We start from the raw sequence: 26,365 nt of genomic DNA on the forward strand, positions 1-26,365 counted from the left end.
GTCATAGCAAACCTCATAGCAAGCTGAATGTCTGTAGTGTGGACGAGCCCTTAGGGTGAATTCTCACATTGCAGAATCATTTTAAAAAAATTCCACAAGTAAAAATCTTATTCATATAGGTAAAAGGGACTTTCCCTGCAGCATGTCTAGGAATTGTTGCAAGCCTCATCTAGAGGAATGGGACAGCTGTGAAATTTCTGCAAAAATGTTGCCACATGTAAAGATTTCCAAAACCTGGTCTAGCTAAGAAATATGGCCAAAATGAGATTTGGCAAACATACGAACTTTGCCAAACGTTCTTAGTGCGAGCCTTCCAATTGCACTATATATAGATAAATACATGGTGTTTTGGTGTGATTCCAGCATAGGATGAGGAAGTAGAAACACTGAGATGATGTCAAGGTAGCCCAGAATACTTGCAGCTAGCAGCAAGAACATGGGACCGTAGGTTAGCCAATCATTGCTTACATACAGCTCCCACGTCAATTAGGAGATAGCATAGGCATGGGTCTAAGGGACTGATCTTGGAGAGTCTGTTTCACAATTTTACCAGCATTTTATGTTTTTTAGTGAAAACAGAGTATTTTTAAGCTGGGTTTAATAAATAAATAAATAAAAACAAAGAAAAAAACTGCATTTCTAGACGTGAGAATGAAAGTTGACTGGCAGTTTCTCCATCACTTGACTAGTGTGTGAATGTGGAAAGAGTACCCTTGCCTTGATCTTTGCCAGTAAGAATGTTGGTGGAAGTACCAGCACTGTGGGCATAACACATTTGCATAGGCCCAGTTTAGGTGGTAGCAGCAGCCAGATGCCTAGTGGTAGTGGCAGCAGCAGCAGCAAGTGAAAGGTTTCTATATCATCCAGGGGTTGTGTTGTTTCAGGGGATAATACGGCCACTGTAGACTGGTTCCTCCGTCCTTATCTTAGGAGGAGTCCAACGATATGATGTTAAGCCAGGTGTTCGGGATGATGATGATGAGTTTGATGATGAAGATATAGTTTTGGACAGGACATGGGAACCAGGTGACCAGGAGGTGACATGTTCAGAGCAGGAGGGTGCTGGTACTGTTAGCGATGAAGAGCGGAGTGGTGGAGCGGTGCTACAGTTACCACTAGCTCACTACCCTGCTGTCCGCTGGCTACTACAACTACCACCAGTCCACCATTGCCTGCTATCTGCTGGCTAATACAACTATAAGCAATCTACTACACCTGCTATCTGCTGGCTACAGCTACCACTAGCATACCACTGCCTTCTGCCCGCTGGATACTAATAGCACTAGTTCACCACCCCTGTTGTCTACTGGCTACAACAACTACCACCAGTCTAACACTGCCTGCTGTCTGCTGGATACTACAACTACAACCACTGTGTCACCAATACTGTTCCAACTCCCAAAAAGTGCAAATTTTGGAATGCTTAGAAAAATAAATTGCGTATTCCAAAACCTCTGTGTGCATTTTAACACTGGCAGGCATCTGCAAACAATCAGAAATAACTTTTGCATGCTTTTTAACAATAAATAAAGGTGCATAAACTAAGCTGTTAGCCACCACATATCACCGTAACTTTGACATTAACTTAGCATTAAAACCACTTTAAAACTATTTCTATGTGACCCTATCAGTGTTCAACAGGGCTTTAAAGCTCTTAGGCAGTGTAATGCATGCGTTATGAGGGTTATTGCATTGTGGGTTCTTCTAGAACTTATTTGCTGTGAACCAAATTTTTTTGAAAAGTTCTGCAGCCTTGAAGAACCAAACTTTTCCAAAGTTTGCTCAACTTGACCCAAAAAGCACATCAAAAATGCTCTAAAAAACATTCTGTGTAAACATAGCCTTGAACTTAGATAATAATCATAAAACCTTGTTGCATATTCACGTTGCAGGGGAAATACCCGGACTTATATTGCCAGAAACTTTCAGCGATTGAGTAGAAAACTATGTGGCGCATGTATGTCCTTGAAAATCGTAGCTAAAGATTCAAGTGCCCTGTCATGTTGGGCAGGGATAGAGTGCAGCCCTAGTCTTGCCCACTCCCTCTGTCCCGGCCTACTTGCGTACCTGTCCTAAGTAACGGGTCCACAACCACGGAGAAAATCCCTTCCTAAATTAGTGAAGGACAGTCAAAAAGTCAAAAAAATAAAATACAAAACAGTAGGATGTCTGAGAATTAGCTGGATACACACAAAACTAACAGAAATAAAACTAAACACACACACAGGAAGTGAAGTCCAAACAAGCCGAGTCTAAGACAGGAGATTATGGGGTACAATAACGGAGAGCCAAAGAGAAGTCTAGAAATGAGCCAAAAGATCACAAAACCAGATAAGACAAAAATATACAGAGAATGCTAGCTACAGTATAAGAACTTTAACAGGCGAGGCATGAGTGAAAAATGCTTCCTTATATATCCCTGTGCTGCTAGCAGGAGGATCCTAATAGGTTCAGCAAGCTGAACCACACCCAGCAACACAGAAGCGTAGTCCCAGCAACTAAAACAAACAACAGGGCTAGAAAGCATTAACCCTATGGGTTCTGGCAGAACCTGTCATCACATGCCCTCTTACAAAAGTTCAGTTCATACCCCCTCCCACCTATGAAAAAAAAAATCTCTACCTATATACAACTGTGTATACATCACATGAGTAAACACATGTACCTATCAGGCATAAATAATACAGACATATATTGAAAATAATAAAAATGACAAATTTGCCACCCTTAAATGGGCACTGTCAGATTCAAAAACTTTTAATATGTTGTACATCTTGACAAATCATTAACCTTTCTTATATACTTCATAAGAAAATTGTATTTCCTTTTTATTGAAATCATGACTCATGAAATCATTGCTTTGTCCAAGCTGAAGCACAGGCATGGACAAAGTGTAGTGAGTGACGGTGGGCTAGCATTTCTTTGTGCTGTCTCCTGTCTGATAGTACTCCTCTGAGCTCTCTCCTGTCTGATAGTACTCCTCTGTGTTCTCTCCTGTCTGATAGCACTCCTCTGTGCTCTCTCCTGTCTGATAGCACTCCTATGTGCTCTCTCCTGTCTGATAGTACTCCTCTGTGCTCTCTCCTGTCTGAGAGCTCAGTGGAGTACTATCAGACAGGAGAGAGTACAGAGGAGTACTGTCAGACAGGAGAGAGCACAGAGGAGTGCTACCCTGCCCTCACTTACTGGACTTTGTCCATGCCTGTGCTTCAGCCTGGACAAAGCCTTGATTTTATAAGCTATGATTTCTATAAAAAGGAAATACAATTTTCTTCTGAAGTATATTAGAAAGGTTAATGTTTTGCCAAGATGTACAACATATAAAAAGTTTTTGTATTTGACAGTTCCCCTTTAAGGCTAAATTTCCACACAAGAAGAAAAACTGCCACTACTTTCTGCAATGTTTTGCCATTTTTCAGGTGTTTATTCAGGTGTTTTTTTCATGCTTGTATGGAAACACATTTTTTTTTTAAACCTATAGCAGTTTTTTTTAATACATTCTGGGTGTCAGAGCCTGAAAAGGGTACCACACCATGTGTCGGATGCCGAGCGCCCGGCCCACAGAAAGTAAAGAGGTAAGTAGTTATTCATAACATCACTACTTACCTCCGCTGGCTTTACAATATGCACCACTGTAAACTGTACCTGCTCATAGCAGAGCTAAGCTGTGCCCACAGCTGTACAGCCACGGGTACAACTCAGGTTAAGCAGGAGCTATACATTGTATAGCTTCTGTCCAGCAAGAACATACAGTAAACTAACAATCTGTATAGATTACTGCTGGGCTATAAGATGGCCCAGCAATGAAAGAAAAGCTGCACTGCTGTACCGTTCAATTTAACTATTTTGTCAACAAACAGTAAAGCAGTGATCTATACAGTTCACTGTTTTACTGTAACAAGTTAAGAGTTAACTAGCATTGCAGAGTAGTGCTAGCTAACTCATTGGGGGTATATAGTAAACAGCCACCTATCTAGATGTCTGTACACTATTATACAGTGAGGTTAGTGGATAGGTCCCGCACCACTTGAGAAACCTTGGCGTGGTGTGCGTGCTCAGGTATGTCCTTCATATAAGGATATACTGGCTAATGTCTCAATTTTACATCAGTTTTGAGGATTAACTAATGTCATTGTATACATTTACCACAGGAGTGAACCCACATTGTGGTCCATAGGTGCGGGTCCTCTACTCCAATGTATGTGCACAATTGCACTTGGGGTTGAGCACCTGTTATGACCTCGAGACTACGTTTATGTAATTGTTTAAAGTTAGTCATGTTGTACGCATCCACATAGACGTTCATCAGGTGTCAGGATGTGATTGTGGTACTTGTGACCGTCTGCAGGCATCCTCCATTGTATGCAATTTTTGCTGGGGATCACCCATAGCAACGGTTAACAAGTGCAGGACCTCCACCCCAGAAAAGGTGCACAATTGCACTTGGGGTTGAGTTTCCTGTTATAGCCATGTCCATGCAAATATAAGCCGGCAAGCGTCTTTTAAGGCTTATACTAATGTGCCCTTTTATCTTATCGGGTATTGTGGTCCATAGGTGCGGGTCCTCTACTCCAATGTATGTGCACAATTGCACTTGGGGTTGAGCACCTGTTATCACCTCGAGACTACATTTATGTAATTGCTATACATTGTATATCTCCTGTCCAGCAAGAGCATACAGTAATCCAACAATCTGTATAGATTACTGCTGGGCTATACGATTGCCCAGCAATGAAAGAGTAAAGCTGCACCGCTGTACAGTTCAATTTAACTATTTTGTCAACAAACAGTAAAGCAGCGATCTATACGGTTCACTGTTTTACTGTAACGAGTTAAGAGTTAACTAGCATTGCTGAGCAGTGCTAGCTAACTCATTGGGGGGTATATAGTAAACAGCCACCTATCTAGATGTCTGTACACTATTATACAGTGAGTAGAAGATCACTCACCCACCACCATTCCTAGTCCAGCCTGGTACTGTGTAGCCTCACCTCTAGTGATGATGTCCCTAGAGGTGGAGTTAAACATGAAGATGACAGCTAGAACTTGGGTGGTAGGTCACGCTCTGTTCATATTGTGTGTTTTAAGCATACCTTTATATTTAAAATGCATGTTATAAATGTATAATATGAACAGACCCTTTATAGTGGTATTCCCCCTGTTTTTATTATCAGCCAGATACCAACCAAGCAGTAAAAGCCTGACGTTACCAGGATGGGTGATTTTTAACCACAATTGTACAAATCACATTAAGACAATGGAAATAGCAGCAGGAACAGCTGAAATGCTATAGAAATGTGTGGGAAAAAAAACATTAAAAATGTAATGTGAGAACACAGCCTAAAGACTTCATAAACCACCTAAATTGTGATTAAAGGTCAAGTCACTTTCACTTAATGGCAATATTTCTCAAAAACACACTTTCAATAATAAAACACATTAAAACTGCACATAGTGTGAACTAACCTTAACCCACTTATGAGTCCAATGACCACAGTCTATTTTAATAAGATGATCAGTGAGGGGGATGGGAGTTGGACCTCCATCAATCTGATATTAATGGGCCAATCTAAGACTAGGCCATCAATATTAAAGTTCTGAAAAAAAACAAAAAAAGTCAGGTCCAGCCTCTGAGGTTTCAGACTCCAAATTTTTTAAGTCATAGATATAGCCCTTAGGCTCACTCATTCACTAGTTAAATTGAAAAAATAAAATAAAAAAAATAACCTAATTGAATTATCCCCATTATTATGTTCACGTCTCATGCATATAACCAGTAGGTTGCTGAGCACGAGCACACTGAAACTGACACCATCTTTATCTGCACTATAGATGTAATGAAGTTTGTATGACTATGGTATTGTCACTTTCATCGTCTGCTTGCACGTCTGCCCCTTTTCGTTTATAAAACACTTAACAAATTTATACTGCTGAAAAGTAGAAATTGAATTGCTTCAAAGTCATTAAACCATATTTAAATTTATGGGCAATGCCGAAACCCATCATAGTTGAAGATGTCATTAAAAAGGACAATTGTTCTTGCCAATATCTTCAGCCAAATAAACTTTCAATTGTCAGCAGTCATTTGGGACAAGATGGCATACTATCAAACTATTTTGCTGATGGTTGAAAATGTTGACACTAACTTGATTCTTTATGAGGTAGTTTATGCCAACCTTGAAAATCAACATTTCTAAGGTTAGTAAAGGGCAGTAAGTAGATGCTACCATAGCAAATTATTGCAAATTGGCTCCTTACTGCAATACATTCACACAGGTATTCAGTCTTTAAAAGTAAACTGTCAGCTTGCTCCCCCCACACTAACCAGCGGTACTAGCTGGTAGTGTGGGGGACGCTGATCAGTTTGATGCATACCATGCCCTGATCCGCCGCGCCATTCACCCATTATCTTCTTTCTTCTTGATATGCAAATTAGCTGCTAACTGGCACAGGCAAGGTTACTGCCTTCATCTGGTACTGTGACGTAACCACCGCCCAGCACGCAGCACCTTCCGGCTTATGAATATTCATGTTCTCCCTAATCATCTCCCTCTCCTCCCCACTGATTTCAGGACTCCACTGCACATGTGCTGGCTTTCTGTCTACACCCGGAAGCCACTTGGAGTCCTAAAATCAGTGGGGAGGAGAGGAAGATGATGAGGGAGAACATCAATATGCATAAGCCGGGCAGTGATGCGGGCCGGGCGGCGGTTACGTCACAGTGCCAGATGAACCCTGCCTGTGCCAGTTAGCAGCTAATTTGCATATCAAGAAAGAAGATAACGGGCGAACGGCCCAGCAGATTCGGGTATGGTTTGCATCAAACTGATCAATGTCCCTAGCAATACCACCTAGTACCGCTGGTTAGTGCGGAGGGAGCAAGCTGACAGTTTTCCTTTAAGTCAATTACAGTGTTGCTGTTGCATTGTCCCAGCTGTAGGCCCGATGCACCGCTGCTATGTTCCTTATATTAAAAAGAAGATATACTATAAATAACAACCGAACTGCAAATTTACTGAACTATCCATGGATTAAATCCAAGGTTTTTTTTTAGCTTCTGTGGAACTGGAACTGTATCAAAGGCTTTGCAGAAATCCTGATAGGAAAAATTCATATAACCAGCTTTATCCAACACTCTTGTGACATAATTTTCCCATCAGTAATTACATGTTGTTTGAAATCCAAAACATTGTTCAGTTTTCTGTGGTCAATTGTGCTACTATATATGTCAAGTTAAAGGGGTACTCCGCCCCTAAACATGTTATCCCCTATCCAAAGGATAGGGGATAATGTGTCTGATCCCGGGTGTCTCACCGCTGGGAACCCCCACGATCTCCCTGCAGCATTCAGCGTTTGTTTAGAGCATCGGGTGCAGTGCCGGAGGCTCATGATGTAACAGCCACGCCCTGCTTGCCAAGCCCCCTCCCATAGACATACATTGAGGGGGCAAGGCCATGACATTACAAGCGGGGTGTGGTCATGATGTCACGAGCCTCCGGCCCACATCGCCAGTCATCCGGCACGGAGCAAAGTTCGCTCTGTGCACTGGATGTCTGGGGTGCCGCAGCCGAGATCCCCTGCCATCAGACATCTTATTCCCTATCATTTGGATAGCGGATAAGATGTCTTGGGGTGGAGTACCCCTTTTACTGTCCTGTAGTAAGCATTTTTCTAATTCCCTTTTTATGAACAAATACAACATTGCACACTCCCCATTTATTAGGAACATCAACCTTAAAGGAGTACTCCGGCACGCATTTTTTTCTTTTTATTCTGTCCGGGCTGCAAAATAAAAGAAAATACACTTTCTCTTATCTGCCATGAGCCCCCGGAGCTCTGGTACACTCCGGTACAGGTGTTCGGTCCTCGGGCTGCATTCTTCTTACTTCCTGTTAGCCCGGCACGTCACATGGAGCTTCAGCATATCACCGGCCGCATGTCCCGCCTCGGCCGGTGATAGGCTGAAGCTCCGTGTGACGTGCCGGGCTAACAGGAAGTAAGAAGAATACAGCCCGGGGACCGAACACCTGTACCGGAGTGTACCGGAGCTCCGGGGGCTCGTTGGCAGGTAAGAGAAAGTGTGTTTTCTTTTATTTTGCAGCCCGGACGGGATAAAAGGAAAAAAGTGCACGCCGGAGTACTCCTTTAACCCCTAGACAATAAAGAGCATACATGTATGACCTTACCGTCTGGACTAGAGATGAGCGAATTGAAGCAGACGAACCCGAATTTGTTACGAATTTCAGGAAATATTCTATTCGCAATGAATGCGAATATCACCGTGATTTTATTGCGCGAATCGCTTCATTAAACTCCATTTTACAGCGTTCCAGGCTCCAGGACACCTAAAATGGCGGATCCACATGTCAGTACATGGGGCAGGGGATGCCTGGAAGGCGGGAAGGCAAAGCGGAAAGGGAGGTAGGCGGGATGACCCTGAATAACATGCAGGATGCAGCCTATCAGCATTCAGTCACCCCTGTGATGTCACAACCCTATGTAATCGTCAGCCATTTTGCGGCTGCTCATTTCATGCCAAACACAGCAGAGTGATAGGACAGACTACGAGTCTCTATGTGTTACACAGACATGCTGAATTAATCGTAGCGCAGCGTTCCACTTCCAACTGCTAGTCACATCAGCTTTGTGGACAGAGAGCAGTGCTTGTTCTCACTGAGAAGGATTTTTACGCCAGCCATGAACCTCCCAGTAACTTAATTCAGCATTTTATCAGAAAGGGGCAGATAGGTTTTTGTTGCCTCATATAGTTCAACAAGCTGCCTGAACTTCATGAACCGTATCACAGGAGGCAGGAATGATTTTTCAGCGCAATTCTGTGTATTTTTTCCACAAGAAATCATCGGCTGCTTATACTAGTCTGTAGACGGTATAATAACCAGCAGTTCACTCCATTCTTAAGACAGAGTGCAATTTTGGGTTTGAAACACATTTTTTTTTGTGGTGCTGCACTGTTTTGCCCTTCTGCTGTTGTGCAAAAATACGTTTTTTCAGCAGACTGTAGTGCATTTTTCTGCCCTCATACGTGCATACCACATACCTACATCAAAGCAGTCTAGTATTTTGTAGCTGTAAATCTGTAACAAGTCTAGATACTGGGAAAGTCCAGGCAAAAGTAATCACCGGCTGTTTTTTTTCAAAAATATGTTTTACATGTGTACTGTAGCGCATTTTTTGTCCTCATACGTGCCTACCACATACCTACATCTAAGTAGTGCACTTTTTTGTACCTGATAATCTGTCAAGGGCCTACATACTGTGAAAGGACAGCCAAAAGTACTCATTAGCAGGTGTTGTACTCAGATACTTTTTAAAGTGTACTGTAGAGCATTTTTCTGTCCTATTACGTGCATACCACATACCTACATCAAAGCTACTATTTTGTAGCTGTAAATCTGTAACAAGTCTAGATACTGGGAAAGTCCAGGCAAAAGTAATCACTGGCTGGTGTTTTACAAAAAAAAGGTTTTCCAAGTGTACTGTATCGCATTTTTTTGCTCTCATACGTGCATTCCACATACCTACATCTAAGTAGTGCATTTTTTTTGTACCTGTTAATCTGTAACAAGCCTACATACAGTGAAAGGCCAGGGAAAGTAATCAGTGGCTGTTGTTTTATGAAAATACGTTTTCCCAGTGTACTGTAGCGCATTTCTCTGCCCTCGTCAGTGCATGCCGCATACGTACATCTAAGTAGTGTACCATTTTGTACCTGTTAATCAGTCAAGAGCCTACATACTGTGAAAGTCCAAGCAAAAGTACTATTCGGCTGGTGTTGTACTCAGATCCTTTTTTAAGTGAACTGTAGAGCATTTTTCTGCCCTCATCAGTGCAAACCACATACGTACATCTAAGTAGTGTACTATTTTGAACCTGTTAATCTGTCATGGTCCTACATATTGTGAAAGTCCAGCCAAAAGTGCACACCTGCTGCTGTTTTAGACAAATACTGTTTTATGCGTAGTGAAGCATATTGTACTCTCCTCATATATGCACTAAGTATTTCAGGCAGAGAAGTAGAGGAGTGGCAGAGGCCTAAATCCTTCAGGAAGAGGTCGCAGCAGACTAGGGGCGAGTGGCAGCAGGAGTTGCAGCGAGAGGCCTGAGCTCCTGTTATCAGCTAGTGGGCGTGTCTCGACCAGCAACCCATCTGCCATCGTCGATTGGTTAACACAGTCATCCACTTCATCACAAGTGACATCTGACACCCCAGTCAACAGTCCTCAGACACAACCCTCAGTTGGCATGGCCTGGGAGCAGTCTCTGTCGTCCCATTGCCTCTGTCCTATGCTGGTCCCTTTCCTATAGAAGTATCTTATGCTGTGGGTTTAGCTCCACTGTTCACTGAGGACAATCTAATAGAGGACAGTCAGCAGCTACTACCCAGCCAAGAAGTGGAGGAGACATCTGCCACTTCCTCCGCTAGGCGGGCAAGTAGTGATGAGGAGAGTGATGTGGGAGGTGGTGATGCCAGGGTTCAGGGTCCTGAAGCAGACACTGTTGAGGAACCTGAGGAGGACATCAGTGATGTGCAGACACTTGTTGATGATGATGAAGCCGATCGCAATTGGGAGCCGGGTGCAGAATGGGCTTCATCATCATCAGGAGAAGAGAGTTGCAGGAAATTCTGGAGCCAAACGTGCCCAGGGAGACCATGTGCTTCGCGGCAGCCTACCTTCCTAGGAGGTAGTGGAACAGGGGTTCCTGGAGATGGCGGCAGTAGCAGTCAATTAGTGTGGACTGTTGGTGGGAAAATCGGCTACTCAGCGGTGTGGCAGTTTTTCATCAAGCATCCGGAGGAGGTTCACATAGCCACATGCAAAATATGTCGGCAGATGGTGAAGCAAGGCCAGGGTCCCAATGTTGGTACCACAACCCTGCGTCAACATATGCTTCACCACCATAAAGAGGCCTGGGAGAACCGTGGCTCCGATGTACCGGTCCAGCCTGCTGCATCACCCATTGGCACGCCGCTCCCTCTTTCAGTCAGCCAAGGCTCCACCACCTCAGCCGAAGGGAGCTTTGTGTCATACCCTCCTTCTGTTGCTCCAGATGCTCCTGCTTCTCCCACTTTTAGTCAGCCATTCCGCCAACAATCTATCCACAAAGCCATGTCCAAGAGACAACAGTATGCGCCCACTCATCCAACAGTGCAGAAGCTGAATGTGCTCCTGTCTAAGTTGCTGATGCTGCAGTCCCTCCCTTTTCAAGTGGTGGACTCTGCATCCTTTCAGAGAATGATGAGAAGATGGGGCAGTCCTTGAGCCTGTCGGTGTGTACCAAAGTGCACGGCAGCACTGAGGTCTGGAGCAGTAACTACGGTGAGGGACAATACATGTCCTTTATGGATCACTGGGTGAATGTGGTTCCTGCAAAGCCACAACCCCAACTTGGACAGGTCACGCCGCTGCCTCCTCCACGCTCTCAGGCAGTTGGTCCTGTGACAGTGTGCGACTCCGCCTCCTCAGCCTCGACTGCCCGGACAAATCTCAGTGGCCCTTCAGCATACCATGTGTGCAGGGCATGGCGGTGTCACGCTGTTCTTCACATGGTTTGCCTTGGTGAAAAGAGTCACACAGGGAACGAACTGCTAAAAGTAAAGAAATTGAAGCATGACTTACTCCAAGAAAACTGGAAATGGGAGACATGGTCAACGACAATGGGAAGAACATCTTGGCCGTGCTGCGACAAGGAAGGGTGAGCCATGCGCCCTGCATGGCACACGTGTTAAATCTGGTTGTCAAGCAGTTCCTGAAGTGTTCCCACCATTTGCAATTGACATCCTAGAAATGGGAAGGAAACTTTGCATGCACTTCAGCCACACGTACGCCGCAAAGCACACCCTCCTTCAGCTGCAGCGTCAGAATGGTATCCCCCAACATAGTCTGATTTGTGACGTTGACACATGTTGGAATTCCACCCTCCATATGTTGGACTGACTGTACGAGCAGAGAAAAGCCATCACCGATTTCTTGATGATCCAAGAGGATACGGGTACTCCCCTGTGTAACTTCAATGTGAACCAGTGGCAGCTCATACGTGACACCTGCCGTTTGCTAAGGCCCTTTGAGGAAACCACATTATATGTAAGTTCGCCAGGATTACAGGATGAACGACGTCATTCCACTGCTTCATTTCCTACAAGTGTTGGAAACGATGGCTGGTCAGGGCAATGGAGACTTTGCGCCTACATCTCATGGCCACATGAGCCCTGTGGGGGCTGAACTGGAGGAGGAGGAGGATGAGGGGCATAGTGGAGGTCAGTTTAGGTTTCATGAGATTGGCGGTGTTTCTAGTCATCTGACAGGAGAGGAGGAGCATGATCAACTAGAGGAGCTGGAGGGTTTTGAGGAAGGCGAGACAGAGGACCCAGACACACCGTGGCAGTATGCAGTGGAGATGGAGGCAGGGAGTCCCTCCGAGTCACTTACACAAATGGCACGATGCATGCTCAGATGCTTGCGTAGTGAACGCCGAATAGAGATGTCACAAATTGTTCGCCCGCAAACAGTTCCCAGCGAACTTAGCATGCTCGCGTTCACATCGCTGGGCGAACATATGTGAAGTCGATCCGCCCCTTATATTTTAACATTGCGGTAAACTTTGACCCTGTGAGTCAGAGTCAGCAGACACATTACAGCCAATCAGCAGCAGTCCCTCCCTTCCAGACCCTCCTACCTCCTGCACGGACGCCATTTTACCTTCATTCGGCATGCTGCAGGCTTAGAAAGTGGACGGACAGAGAAGCTGCTCCTGCTGTAATAGGGAAAGCGATAGCTAGGTTGCTGCTAGGTGGTGTCTCTGGATATATCTCTGGATATATAGGTCTTTGACACATAAAAATTATATGCACATGATCAGGATTGGGTCCTGAGTAACATATCACTTTTTTTCTTTTTTTTTTTGCACGATGACAGGTACGCTTTAAGGACAGCACCCAAAAAAGCCCTTTTTAGGGCTCAAATAAAAGTCTGTGTGTCTTGCAACAGCTGGAGGCACCCTGGTTGGGAGGGAACTGCTGGTTAAAAGGGGTAGTCCAGTGTAAAACTTAAGTTCCTTCAAGCAACTAACTACAGTATTAAAAGGGCTATAAGTTCAGTCCGTGTGTCTTGCAACAGCTGGAGGCACCCTGGTTGGGAGGGGACAGCTGGTTAAAAGGGGTACTCCAGTGTAAAACTTAAGTTCCTTCAAGCAACTAACTATTGCATTAAAAGGGCTATAATTTCAGTCCGTGTGTCTTGCAACTGCTGGAGGCACCCTGGTTGGGGACCTCTGCTTAAAAGAGGAACTCCGCTGGCAACCTTTTTTGCTCATTGTCACACTAGTGCAAATCACATTTGGTGTGACAGTTGTTAAAAAAAAAAACTTTTTTGGCTGTGAAATAAAACCAGTCAGTTCACGTCACAGTTTAGAGTTTTTTTTGCCTGCAGGGCTAATTGTGGCACCCTAGTGCAAATCACATTTGGTGTGACACTTGTGCAAATAAAAAATAAAAATACATTTTTTGGCTGTGAAATAAAACCAGTCAGTTCACGTCACAGTTGGGAGTTTTTGGGCCTTCTGGGCTCATTGTCACACTAGTGCAAATCATATGTGGTGTGACCGTAGTGTAAATTTGAAAAAAATAATCCTTTTTTTGGCTGTGAAATAAAATCAGTCAGTTCACTTCACACTTGGGAGTTTTTGGGCCTGCTGGGCTCATTGCCACACTAGTGCAAATCATATGTGGTGTGACAGTTGTGTAAATTGAAAAAAAAATACAATTTTGACTGTAATAGATTGAATAGCAGTTAGTTGTCTGCAAGCGTGTGTGTCAGGCCTTCAGCGTCTACTCTACGTCTGTCAAGGACATGTTTGAGCATAAGATGGCAATGTCACAAGGTCACCCCCTAGCCCGGCGTCTGACAGCTGGCTTGTCTGAACTCATAGCCCGCCAGCTTTTAAAAAAATGTATTAAAAAATGTTTTTAAAAATGTAAAAAAAAAAAAAAAATGTCATTGCTAAATTTTTTTTTTTAGCTATTAGGACACCGCAGTGGAAGGTACCCAGCTAAAATTTCTTTGCACAAAAGGCAATCCCCAACCGGTACTCGATTGTGCAACAGGAAGTAATGGCATGTCTGGCACACAGTGTTGGGGCAAGGGTCCATCTGAACTGATACCTGGTCTGCAAAGCATGGTCAGGGCAGGTATATCACCTACACTGCACATTGGGTAAACCTGGTGACGCTGTGCAGGGTTGCCGCGGTGGATTTTGAATGAAGACGGGCCCCTTGAAGCTGATTGGTCGCTCGCTGCTGGATGGTATGGGGGCGACCAATCAGGAACATGCCGTACATGGCTGTGTACAGTTACGCTGTCATAGGAAAAAGTCGGTGAGGGGATGTCATCCAAACATGGGCATGGGGATGGTAGGCTTAACTCTGATTGGCTGTTCGGGATGTCGAGTGAGCCAATCAGAGAGGGAACGTATGAGTTCAGGTTGCAAGTCTTTGCCGCTGGTGGCGGCAGGATGTCTTTCAAATCTTTCAGCCAATAGCTGCTGGGCAAGTCCGGGCAGCGACCAATCAGGTTAAAAACGTATAATTCCTCTTTGGGGGATTCCTAGAGGCATCGGCGGCAAATCTTTTTTTGAAGAATTCGACCAATCGCTGCTCAGCAGGTCCGGGCGGTGACCAATCAGGGATGAGACGTGTATTTCCTCTTTGGAGAATTCCAAGAGGCATCGGCGGCAACTTTTTTGAAGAATCCGACCAATCACGTTCCGTCTGGGTAAGGTGGCGACCAAGGATGACTTGCATGACTTATCCGCCACCAACTATGGTTCAAGCCGCAATGTTTTAGGGCACTTTCTGGCTGGGAAACAAACAGAAATTTTTCTGGCCTACTGCTACAGCAGTGGCTGCAACAATACCACATTTTTCAGCCATGTGTACATGCCTAATTTTTCTGGTAGAGAACCAAACTGCTACCTGACGGCCCAAGTGGCACATGCAGAGGTAGCGAAACTACAGCAATTTAACCCGAGGGGTTAATTAAGAAAAAAAACTCTAGATTGCAAGTGTGGCTAGGCCTGGGTAGCTAATAAATAAGGTCCTGGTCTATACTTATGCCTGCGGTGCACAGCAGGTGTAAGATATTAGGTGGTCATGATACCTTGAGATACAGTAGAGATCCAATATTGACTAGTAGCCACCTGCATAAGTGGCCCTAGAGCAGGGAGGCGGATATCCTATTCTGGAATATATCCAGCATCTCAGTATTCTAAATTTACGTCCCACTCATCCACTCTAGAAAGGAGACTCATTAATAGGATTTGACCAATATAGGACCCAGGCCTAGCCACATATGCACATGACAACAGTGGAATTATAATTTTAATACTTTTGTTTCCTCACGTTTCACTTTATTTAATTACAATAAAAGTTAAGTTTTTAACATTAGTGTGACACATGCAATATAGAGGTTTTTTCTTAATTAACCCCTCGGGTTAAATTGTTGTAATTTTTCTGGTACTCTCTGCTGACATCTCTGTCCATCATGCCAGTGAGGCGCTTGATTTGCGACAGCCCAACACGTTGGAATTCTACACTCCTAATGTTCGACCGCCTGCTCCAACAAGAAAAAGCCGTTAACGAATATTTGTATGACCGGGGTGCTAGGACATCATCTGCGGAGCTGGGAATTTTTTTGCCACGTTACTGGACGCTCATGCGCAATGCCTGTAGGCTCATGCGTCCTTTTGAAGAGGTGACAAACCTAGTCAGTCGCACCGAAGGCACCATCAGCGACATCATGCCATTTGTTTTCCTCCTGGAGCGTGCCCTGCGAAGAGTGCTTGATCAGGCAGTAGATGAGCGTGAAGAGGAAGAGTTGTGGTCACCATCACCACCAGAAACAGCCTTATCGGCATCACTTGCTGGACCTGTGGCAACGCTGGAAGAGGATTGTGAGGAAGAGGAGTCAGAGGAGGAATGTGGCTTTGAAGAGGAGGAGGAAGACCAACCACAACAGGCATCCCAGGGTACTCATTGTCACCTTCTGGTTCCCGTGGTGTTGTACGTGGCTGGGGGGAAGATGATACCTTCCCTGACATCACTGAGGACGAGGAAACGGGACATGAGTAGCTCGGCATCCAACCTTGAGCAAATGGGGTCTTTCATGCTGTTGTGCCTGTTGAGGGACCCTTTTATTTTGAAAAGGATTTCTTTGTGTTTTTCACCGTCCTGCATTATTGAGTCTTCTGGACTATGATCATTTAAACTTGAATTTTCAAGAGTGCTAACCATTACACAAAGGAACGCTTGTTGCGTGTGATTTTTTAACTTAAATTTTCAAAAGTAAAATACAGAGAGGGAAGAACTTCTTTTTTTGATGAAAATTTTTATTTAGAAAAGAATTTCTTTGTGTGTTTCTCCGTCCTGCATTATAGAGTCTTCTGGACTCTTAGATATGCGCTTGTTCTTATATTTCAGCCATGTATGAATGCCTAATTTTTCTGGCCTCTGGTGCTGCATTTTTTCTGCTGCTGCAATTTTTCTGGCCGCTGCTTTCATCTTGATTTGATGAAAAATTTCATTTTGAAAAGGATTTCTCTGTGATTTTCACCGTCCTGCATCATAGAGTCTTCTGGACTTTATGATAATTTAAACTTGAATTTTCCAGAGTACTAACCATTACACCAAGGAACGCTTGTTGCGTGTGATTTTTAAACTTACATTTTCAAAAATAAAATACAGAGAGGGATGAACTCTGTTTCCTTATTTGATGAAAAATGTTATTTAGAAAATAATTTCTTTGTCTGTTTCTCTGTCCTGCATTATAGAGTGTTCTGGACTCTTGGATATGTGCTTGTTCTTATTTTTCAGCCATTTGTACATGCCTAATTTTTCTGGCCTCTGGTGCTGCACTTTTTATGCTGCCACAATTTTTCTGGGCGCTGCTACAGCTGCGGCTGCAACAATACCAAATTTTTGAGCCATGTGTATATGCCTAATTTTTCTGTTACTCTCTGCTGACATCTCTGTCCATGTTAGCAACCGTGCATATTAGGTATATGGTAAGGGTAGCATGGTGGCTCAGAGGTTAGCACTGCTGACTTGCAGCGCTGGGGCCTTGGGTTCAAATCCCACTATGTGCTGCCTAAAGGGGGGCTCTAACTATGTGCTGCCCAAAGGGGGACTCTATATGCTGCCCAAAGGGGGCTAAAGCACATTATTCCAAAGAATTTAGGAATAATAGGTGTTTTATGCCCTTTATGGATAAAAACCAGACTCTGAATCAACTATGTAATTTTCCATTGGAGTTTTGCCATGGATCCCCCTCCAGCACGCCACAGTCCAGGTATTAGTCCCCTTGAAACAACTTTTAAACCACAATTGTGGCCAGAAAGAGTCCCTGTGGGTTTTGAAGTCAATGGCGGTTCGCCCGGTTCGCAGACTTTTGCGGAAGTTCGCGTTCGCCATTCGCGAACCGAAAATTTTATGTTCGCGACATCACTAACGCCGAATTGTCAACATTTGGCAGCGGGATGACTTCTGGATCTCCACCTTATTGGACCCTCGCTACCGGTACAAATGGGGGCCTTTTTTACACCCACTGAGAGGGAGGACAAACTGACCTACTACAGAGAGATCCTACGTAGTCAGTTGGCCGATTCCTATCGACGCCATCATCCATCCACGCGCAGGTCTGACTTGGGGGGCCCTCTGCACTCACCTTCCACTGCCATGGCTGCTGGAGAGGGGAGTGGTGGCAGGAGCAGTACCAGCTCAATCAGCAGCAGCCTAAGTCTATAGTCGCTGATGAGTAGCTTTCTTCACCCGCATAGTGAAGCAACTCATCAGCAGCAGGTAGATATGGAGCAGGACCTGAACCAGCAGGTGGTGGCCTACCTTGACATCGCCATGCCAACAAACCTTGAAGAACCGCTGGACTTTTGGGCAGCCAAACTTGATTTATGGCCGCAACTAGCAGAGTTTGCCCTGGAAAAGCTGTCCTGCCCGGCCAGTAGTGTGTCATCAGAGCAGGTGTTTAGTGCGGCGGGGGCCATAGTCATCCCAAGGAGAACTTGTCTGTCCACGAAAAATGTGGAGGGACTGACCTTTGTGAAGATGAATCAGGCATGGATCGCACAAACTTTCAAAATATAATGTCAATGATCCAGCACAGTGAACATCATAAACATAAAGAAACGCCAGAATTGCCTATTTTTGCTAACATCATATATTCTAGAAAAAAAAACTTACCGTATATACTCGAGTATAAGCCGACCCGAGTATAAGCCGAGACCCCTAATTTCAACCCAAAATCCCAGGAAAAGTTATTGACTCGAGTATAAGCCTAGGGTGGGAAATACCTCATCCCCCCCTGTCATCATCCAGACCCGTCATTAACATCCTCATCATCCCCTTGTCATCATCCCACACATCCCCCCTTCATCATCCCCTTGTCATCATCCCACACATCCCCTTATCATCCCACACATCCCCCCTTCATCATCCCCTTGTCATCATCCCACACATCCCCTTATCATCCCACACATCCCCCCTTCATCATCATCCCACACATCCCCCCTTCATCATCCCCTTGTCATCATCCCACACATCCCCTTATCCCACACATCCCCCCTTCATCATCCCCTTGTCATCATCCCACACATCCCCTTATCCCACACATCCCCCCTTCATCATCCCCTTGTCATCATCCCACACATCCCCTTATCCCACACATCCCCCCTTCATCATCCCCTTGTCATCATCCCACACATCCCCTTATCCCACACATCCCCCCTTCATCATCCCCTTGTCATCATCCCACACATCCCCCCTTCATCATCCCCTTGTCATCATCCCACACATCCCCTTATCATCCCACACATCCCCCCTTCATCATCCCCTTGTAATCATCCCACACACCCCCCTTCATCATCCCCACACCCCCCCCCCCCCTTCATCATCCTCTTCTCATCATTCGCCCTCAGTGGTCTTCAACCTGCGGACCTCCAGAGGTTTCAAAACTACAACTCCCAGCAAGCCCGGGCAGCCATCGGCTGTCCGGGCTTGCTGGGAGTTGTAGTTTTGAAACCTCCGGAGGTCCGCAGGTTGAAGACCACTGCGGCCTTCAACATGCGGACCTCCAGAGGTTTCAAAACTACAACTCCCAGCAAGCCCGGGCAGCCATCGGCTGTCCGGGCTTGCTGGGAGTTGTAGTTTTGAAACCTCCGGAGGTCCGCAGGTTGAAGACCACTGCGGCCTTCAACATGCGGACCTCCAGAGGTTTCAAAACTACAACTCCCAGCAAGCCCGGGCAGCCATCGGCTGTCCGGGCTTGCTGGGAGTTGTAGTTTTGAAACCTCCGGAGGTCCGCAGGTTGAAGACCACTGCGGCCTTCAACATGCGGACCTCCAGAGGTTTCAAAACTACAACTCCCAGCAAGCCCGGGCAGCCATCGGCTGTCCGGGCTTGCTGGGAGTTGTAGTTTTGAAACCTCCGGAGGTCCGCAGGTTGAAGACCACTGCGGCCTTCAACATCATCCAGCCCCCTCTCACCCCCTTTAGTTCTGAGTACTCACCTCCGCTCGGCGCTGGTCCGGTCCTGCAGGACTGTCCGGTGAGGAGGTGGTCCGGTGAGGAGGTGGTCCGGGCTGCTATCTTCACCGGGGGCGCCTCTTCTCCGCGCTTCCGGCCCGGAATAGAGCCGTTGCCTTAACAACGACGTATCTGCGTCGTTGTCAAGGCAACGTGACTATTCTGAGGCCGGGCCCGAAGCGCTTAGAAGAGGCCTCCCCGGTGAAGATAGCAGCCCGGACCACCTCCTCACCGGACCACCTCCTTACCGGACAGCCCTGCAGGACCGGACCAGCGCCGAGCGGAGGTGAGTACTCAGAACTAAAGGGGGTGAGAGGGGGCTGGATGATGTTGAAGGCCGCAGTGGTCTTCAACCTGCGGACCTCCGGAGGTTTCAAAACTACAACTCCCAGCAAGCCCGGACAGCCGATGGCTGCCCGGGCTTGCTGGGAGTTGTAGTTTTGAAACCTCTGGAGGTCCGCAGGTTGAAGACCACTGCGGGTGGGGGAGTTCACTCGAGTATAAGCCGAGGGGGGGTGTTTTCAGCACGAAAAATCGTGCTGAAAAACTCGGCCTATACTCGAGTATATACGGTACTACAAATTGATCAAAAACTCCCATCATATCAAGAGTGGTACCAATATAAACTACTAACATAGAAAAACAGAAAAGTTTTAGGAGTCAGAATAGGGCAATTTTAAGTTTTGCTTTTTTAAAGTAATATAATAGAACAACTATATAAATTGGACATTGTTTTAATTGTATTGACCTACAGATTTGGGCATTGTTTTAATCGTATTGACCTACAGAATAAAGAGAATGTGTCTTTAAAACTGCTCAAAAATTTAAAAATGTATTTTTCTTTTTCAATCCCCCCCTCCCCTCACAAATACTATTTTTTTTTTGTTTGTTTTTCCGTACATTTTGGAGCAAAATGGAAGGTGTAAAAAATAAATAAATAAAAAAAACAAGCCCTCATATAGGTCTGTAAAGCATTATGGCTTTTAAAGGTAGAGGAGGAAAAAGCAAAAACTCAAAAATGAAAATGGGCTGTGTCTTAAAAGGGTGAAAAAATACAGCCATCTAAAACATCATCCTTCAAAAACACTAAGGCTAAGTCTCCACTTGTTTTTTTGCGCTGCGTTTTTAGGGATTAAAAAAACGCCTGAAAAATCGCCAGTGCAAGTGACGTCATCATGCGTTTTTTCTTGTGTTTTTTCGGGAATTTTTCGCCGTTTTTTTCATTTGTGTGGAAATTGCACCTTGGCGTTTTTTTTTGGTACCCAAAATTTCTTGGGTACCAAAAAAAAAAGGATGCAGCAGTGATGGAATTTTTTTAATTAAACGCAATGTTTTTATTTTATAACCCAATTTTTATTATTTTTTAATAAAGTGGGTGTTTCACTTTTTTTTTTTATAAATTTAAAAAAAAATGTATGTAGTACTACTACTCCCAGCATGGAACAGACTGTTCCATGCTGGGAGTGATAGTACCTGTACTATAGACATATCGCCCCGGGTGTCAGTCCTGACACCCGATGCGATCGTCCTGTCTATAGCAGAGAAGCGAGCGGGTCTATGCATCGCTCGCCTCTCTGCACTATACTCCGGCCACTGATGTCAACAGAAATTCATATTTCCCACCCAGAGCTGTGATTGGCCGGATGGTTGCAGCAAATCACAGCTCTGAGGAAAAGATGAATGAATGAGTGGCCGGCCCAGAGTATAGTGCAGAGCAGGGATGCGAGCGATGTATATAGCCGTTCCATCTCTGCTATAGACAGGACGATCACAGAGGGTGTCAGTAGTGACATCCACTGTGATGTGTCCTTAAGCAAACACTACTACTCCCAACATGGAGTACACCCTGCTCCATGCTGGGAGCTGTAGTACCTGTATTAATAGACAGATCGCAGCGAGTGTAACTTCTGACACCCGCTGCAATCTGTCTATTAATGCAGGTACTACAGCTCCCAGCATGAGGCAGAGTGTGCTCCATGTTGGGAGTAGTAGTAGCTGCAGTTATGGAAAGATCACTGCGGGTATCACTTCTGACAGCTGCTTTGATCCTCCTGTATAATGTATGGATGCAGCGGCCAGCGCTCTCCTATGGTCCCCTGCACGGCCGTATATATACACATATTCCTATTTCTCACAAAGAGCTGTGATTGGCTGGAACCATCTGGCCAATCACAGCTCTGCGGGAAATATGAATATGTATATATATACGTCAGGATAGGGGACCATAGAAGAGCGGCCGCCGCATCTATATATTATACAGAAAGATCGCAGCGGGCGATCTGTCTATTTGTACAGGTAGTACTACTCCCATCATGGAACAGTGTGTTCCATGCTGGGAGTAGTAGTACTAACTATAAAAAATGTAAAAAAATTAAGCAAAAAAGTGAAAAACACAAACAATACATTTTTATAATTGTCGGCTAAATTTTTATTTCCCCGCACACATAAATTGATCCCTGTTTAAAAAGTAATAGTTTTTTTTTCAATAATATACATTTCGTCAGATACAATTTTTTCCTTCACTACTGTATATTTAAAAAAAAAAAAAATTAATGGTACCCTACAAAATTTTATTAAAAACAGCTATCTACATCACTTTTTTGGATCGCTAAAGTCCAAAAAAGATTAAAAACCGCCTGCAAAAACGCCAAAGTTAAAATCCACATAGCGTTTTTCTGGGTGTTTTCGCACTCCCATAGACTTCTATTGGAGCAAAACGCCACGTTTTTGACAAAAAACGACGGTTTGAGGGAACTACAGCGTTTTTTTCAAAACGCCAAAGAGCGGAAAAAAACGCAGAAAAAGTGAAAAAACGCCAAAAGGATTTAAAAAAACGCCAAAGTGAAAAAAACGCAAAGTGGAATTCGAAATTTGCGATTTCTCATTGATTTACAGCTAACATCTGGCCGCAGCGTTTTTTGACCAAAAAAATGCCATGCGGCAGAATTGGCGTTTTTCTTTGCGTTTTGCAAAAAAACAAAAACAAGTGGAGACTTAGCCTAAGGCTAAACTCCTACAACTAGAGGTAATGCTGTGCCCAGACATACCTTGTAAAAAAATTTAATAAATAAATAAATAAAAGTAGCTATTCAGATGAGCAGCAATGACTATTATGGACATTTATTAACGGGTTTAGTCAGGTTTTCTTTACTATAATTGTCGCAAAATTGTCGCAACTGCGACTACGCGATTTTTCGTGTTACATTTTGACTGGAAAGCGAGAAAAGCAAGTTTTCCAAAAATTAACTACGTAGTAATAATTTTTAAATGGACTACGGGTAGTCAGGTATTTTTTAACTGCGACAGTCGCAACTGCGCAAAGTAAAGTGGCAAAAAGGTTAAAAATTGACTAAATTTACTCCAGCTCAAACATGGAGCAGAAAACGTAAAAAAGGAAAAATTGCTTACGTGAAAGAAAATTATCAACAGGCTGAAACCAGTTGATAAATAAGTCACACATAATAAAAAAAAAATGTAAGGAAAAAATTACTAAAAAAAAGAATACATAAGCAAACATTGAGAAATGTCCCTCTATATCCCCTTATTACAGTTAATTTCCCAATTTCTTGTATTACTTACACATTTTTCTTCTTTCTTTCATTATTATATATAATAACGATATCTCCCCTTCTTTGCAGATTTGGCTTTTTCTTCCTCCTCTTTCTCTAATATTGTGAATTTGCTTTACCTAACGAGTCAGCAAAATATCCTGGCAGAAGGAGATCAGACAACAAAATGTTCTGTTCTGGCTTGAAGCATCCCTGTCAATTAACCCTTCAGAGTGTTAACAAGTTAATTTTTGTGCTCTCTATCATAGGGGGAGATTTATCAAAACCTGTGGACAGGCAAAGTTGCCCAGTTGCCCATAGCAATCAGATCGCTTCTTTCATTTTACACAGGCCTTGTTAAGAATGAAAGAAGGGAGCTGATTGGTTGCTATGGGCAACTGGGCAACTTTGCCTGTCCACAGGTATTGATAAATCTCCTCCTATGTTCTTTTTAAGCCCCTTAGAGTCCCCTCCACAGTGCCACTTCTCTTTTTCTCCATTTTAAGGGGTGGTAACAGAGCTGGGCTGTTTGCCAGTAGTACTCACACCAGTGGCGGATCCAGGGGGGGGGCAACGGGGCAATTGCCCCCCCGAGATTGCTGTCCCCCACCCCCTAGAATGGTGGAGTCGAAGCTGTAAGCTTCCGCTCCACCATTCACTAACCTAGGCAGTCACACGCTGTGAGTACACAGCGTGTGAGCTGCGGGGACACGATCCTCTGCAGGCCGGAGCGATGACGTCACATCATCGCGCCGGCGCCCGGAAATCCCGTCCCCGCGGCCAGCATACAGTAAGTAAGAAGAGTATGCTCAGGGCCCAGGGGATTTGGGATTTGGAATATGTGCCACTGTTAAGGGCACTGTATTGGAGGGGGAGGGGGGTTTGAAAACTTAGGGGGGGAGAGAAAGAGGAATTTTTAATGTGAGGTGCTGCAGGGCAAAGCACTGGGGGCACTATATGTTAAGAGCACATGACAGGGGGGCCCCCTGTGCTGTGCCCCTCACATATAATGCCCCCTGTGCTGTGCCCCCCACACATATAATTTATATGTGTGGGCACCGCACAGGGGGCATTATATGTGAGGGGCACAGCATAGGGGGTATTATATGTGTGGGGCACAGCACAGAGGGCAATATATCATATAATGCCCCCTGTGCTGTGCCCCACACATATAATACCCCCTGTGCTGTGCCCCACACATATAATGCCCCCTGTGCTGTGCCCCCCACACATATAATTTATATGTGTGGGCACCGCACAGGGGGCATTATATGTGAGGGGCACAGCACAGGGGGCATTATATGTGTGGGGCACAGCACAGGGTGCATTATATCATATAATGCCCCCTGTGCTGTGCCCCACACATAATGCCCCCTGTGCTGTGCCCCACACATATAATGCCCCCTGTGCTGTGCCCCACACATATAATGCCCCCTGTGCTGTACCCCACACATAATGTCCCCTGTGCTGTGCCCCTCACATATAATGCCCGTGCTGTGCCCCACACATATAATGCCCCTTGTTCTGTGCCCATCACATATAATGCCCCCTGTGCTGTGCCCCACACATATAATGCCCCCTGTGCTGTGCCCCTCACAAATAATGCCCCCATCATGCGCCCCTCATATATAATGCCCCCATCCTGTGCCCCTCATATATAATGCGCCATCATGCGCCCCTCACATATAATGCCCCCTGTCCTGTGCCCCTCACATATAATGCTTCTGTCATGTGCCCCAAACATATAATGCCCCCTGTGCTGTGCCCCTCACATATAATGCCCCCTGACTGGACAGGACAGGGGGCATTATATGTGAGGGGCGCATGATGAGGGCATTATATGTGAGGGGCAAAGAACGGGGGCATTATATGTGAAGGGCACAGCACGGGGCATTATATGGAAGGGGTGCATGATGGGGGCATTATATGTGAGGGGCAAAGAATGGGGGCATTATATGTGAAGGGAACAGCACAGGGGGCATTATATGTGTGGGGCATATGACAGGAGCATTATATGTGAGGGGCACAGCATGGGGGGCATTATATGTGAGGGGCACAGTGCATTATTATGTGGGGGGAACAGGACGGGTCATAATTATTATATGTAGGGGCACAAGATGGGGCATTATTACTATATGTGAAGGCACAGAGTGTTTTGCATTTCAGAAGTATATTGTAGATTATGAGGAATTTCTGGGGTGGTACATTTTTTATGGGCCACAATACATTTGGGTATTTTATTCAGAGGGTGCACTGCACAGCAAGTTATATTCAGAGAGTGCAGTGTGTGGTAGTATTAAATTTAGAGGGTACAATGTGTGGTAGTATTATATTCAGAGAGTGCAGTGTGTGGTAGTATTATATACAGAGGGTACAGTGTGTGGTAGTATTCTATTCAGAGAGTGCAGTGTGTGGTAGTATTAAATTTAGAGGGCACAGTGTGTGGTAGTATATTCAGAGAGTGCAGTGTGTGGTAGTATTATATTCAGAGAGTGCAGTGTTTGGTAGTATTATATACAGAGGGTACAGTGTGTGGTAGTATTCTATTCAGAGAGTGCAGTGTTTGGTAGTATTAAATTTAGAGGGCACAGTGTGTGGTAGTATATTCAGAGAGTGCAGTGTGTGGTAGTATTATATTCAGAGAGTGCAGTGTTTGGTAGTATTATATACAGAGGGTACAGTGTGTGGTAGTATTCTATTCAGAGAGTGAAGTGTGTGGTAGTATTAAATTTAGAGGGCACAGTGTGTGGTAGTATTATATTCAGAGAGTGCAGTGTGTGGTAGTATTAAATTTAGAGGGCACAGTGTGGTAGTATTATATTCAGAGAGTGCAGTGTTTGTTAGTATTAAATTTAGAGGGCACAGTGTGTGGTAGTGTTATATTCAGAGGGCACAGTGTGTGGTAGTATTATATTTAGATGGCGCAGTGTGTGGTAGTATTATATTCAGAGGGTACGGTGTGTGATAGTATTATATTCAGAGGGTACGGTGTGTGGCGGTATTATATTCAGAGGGTACAGTGTGTTGTATATTCAGGAGGTACAATGTGTCAGAATTATATTCAGAAGGTATGTGCCAGTATTATATTCGAAGAAAACAGTGTTTGGCAGTATTATAATAATTATTGTTTTCATATAGAGGATCAGAATCCGCTGACATAGTGAGGAGACGTCTGGGCATCAATTTCTGCAGGGAGAACATTTAGCTGAAAC

The sequence above is a fragment of the Hyla sarda genome, chromosome 3, assembly GCF_029499605.1.
Source record: "Hyla sarda isolate aHylSar1 chromosome 3, aHylSar1.hap1, whole genome shotgun sequence".
In the NCBI taxonomy this organism is placed as follows: Eukaryota; Metazoa; Chordata; class Amphibia; order Anura; family Hylidae; genus Hyla; species Hyla sarda.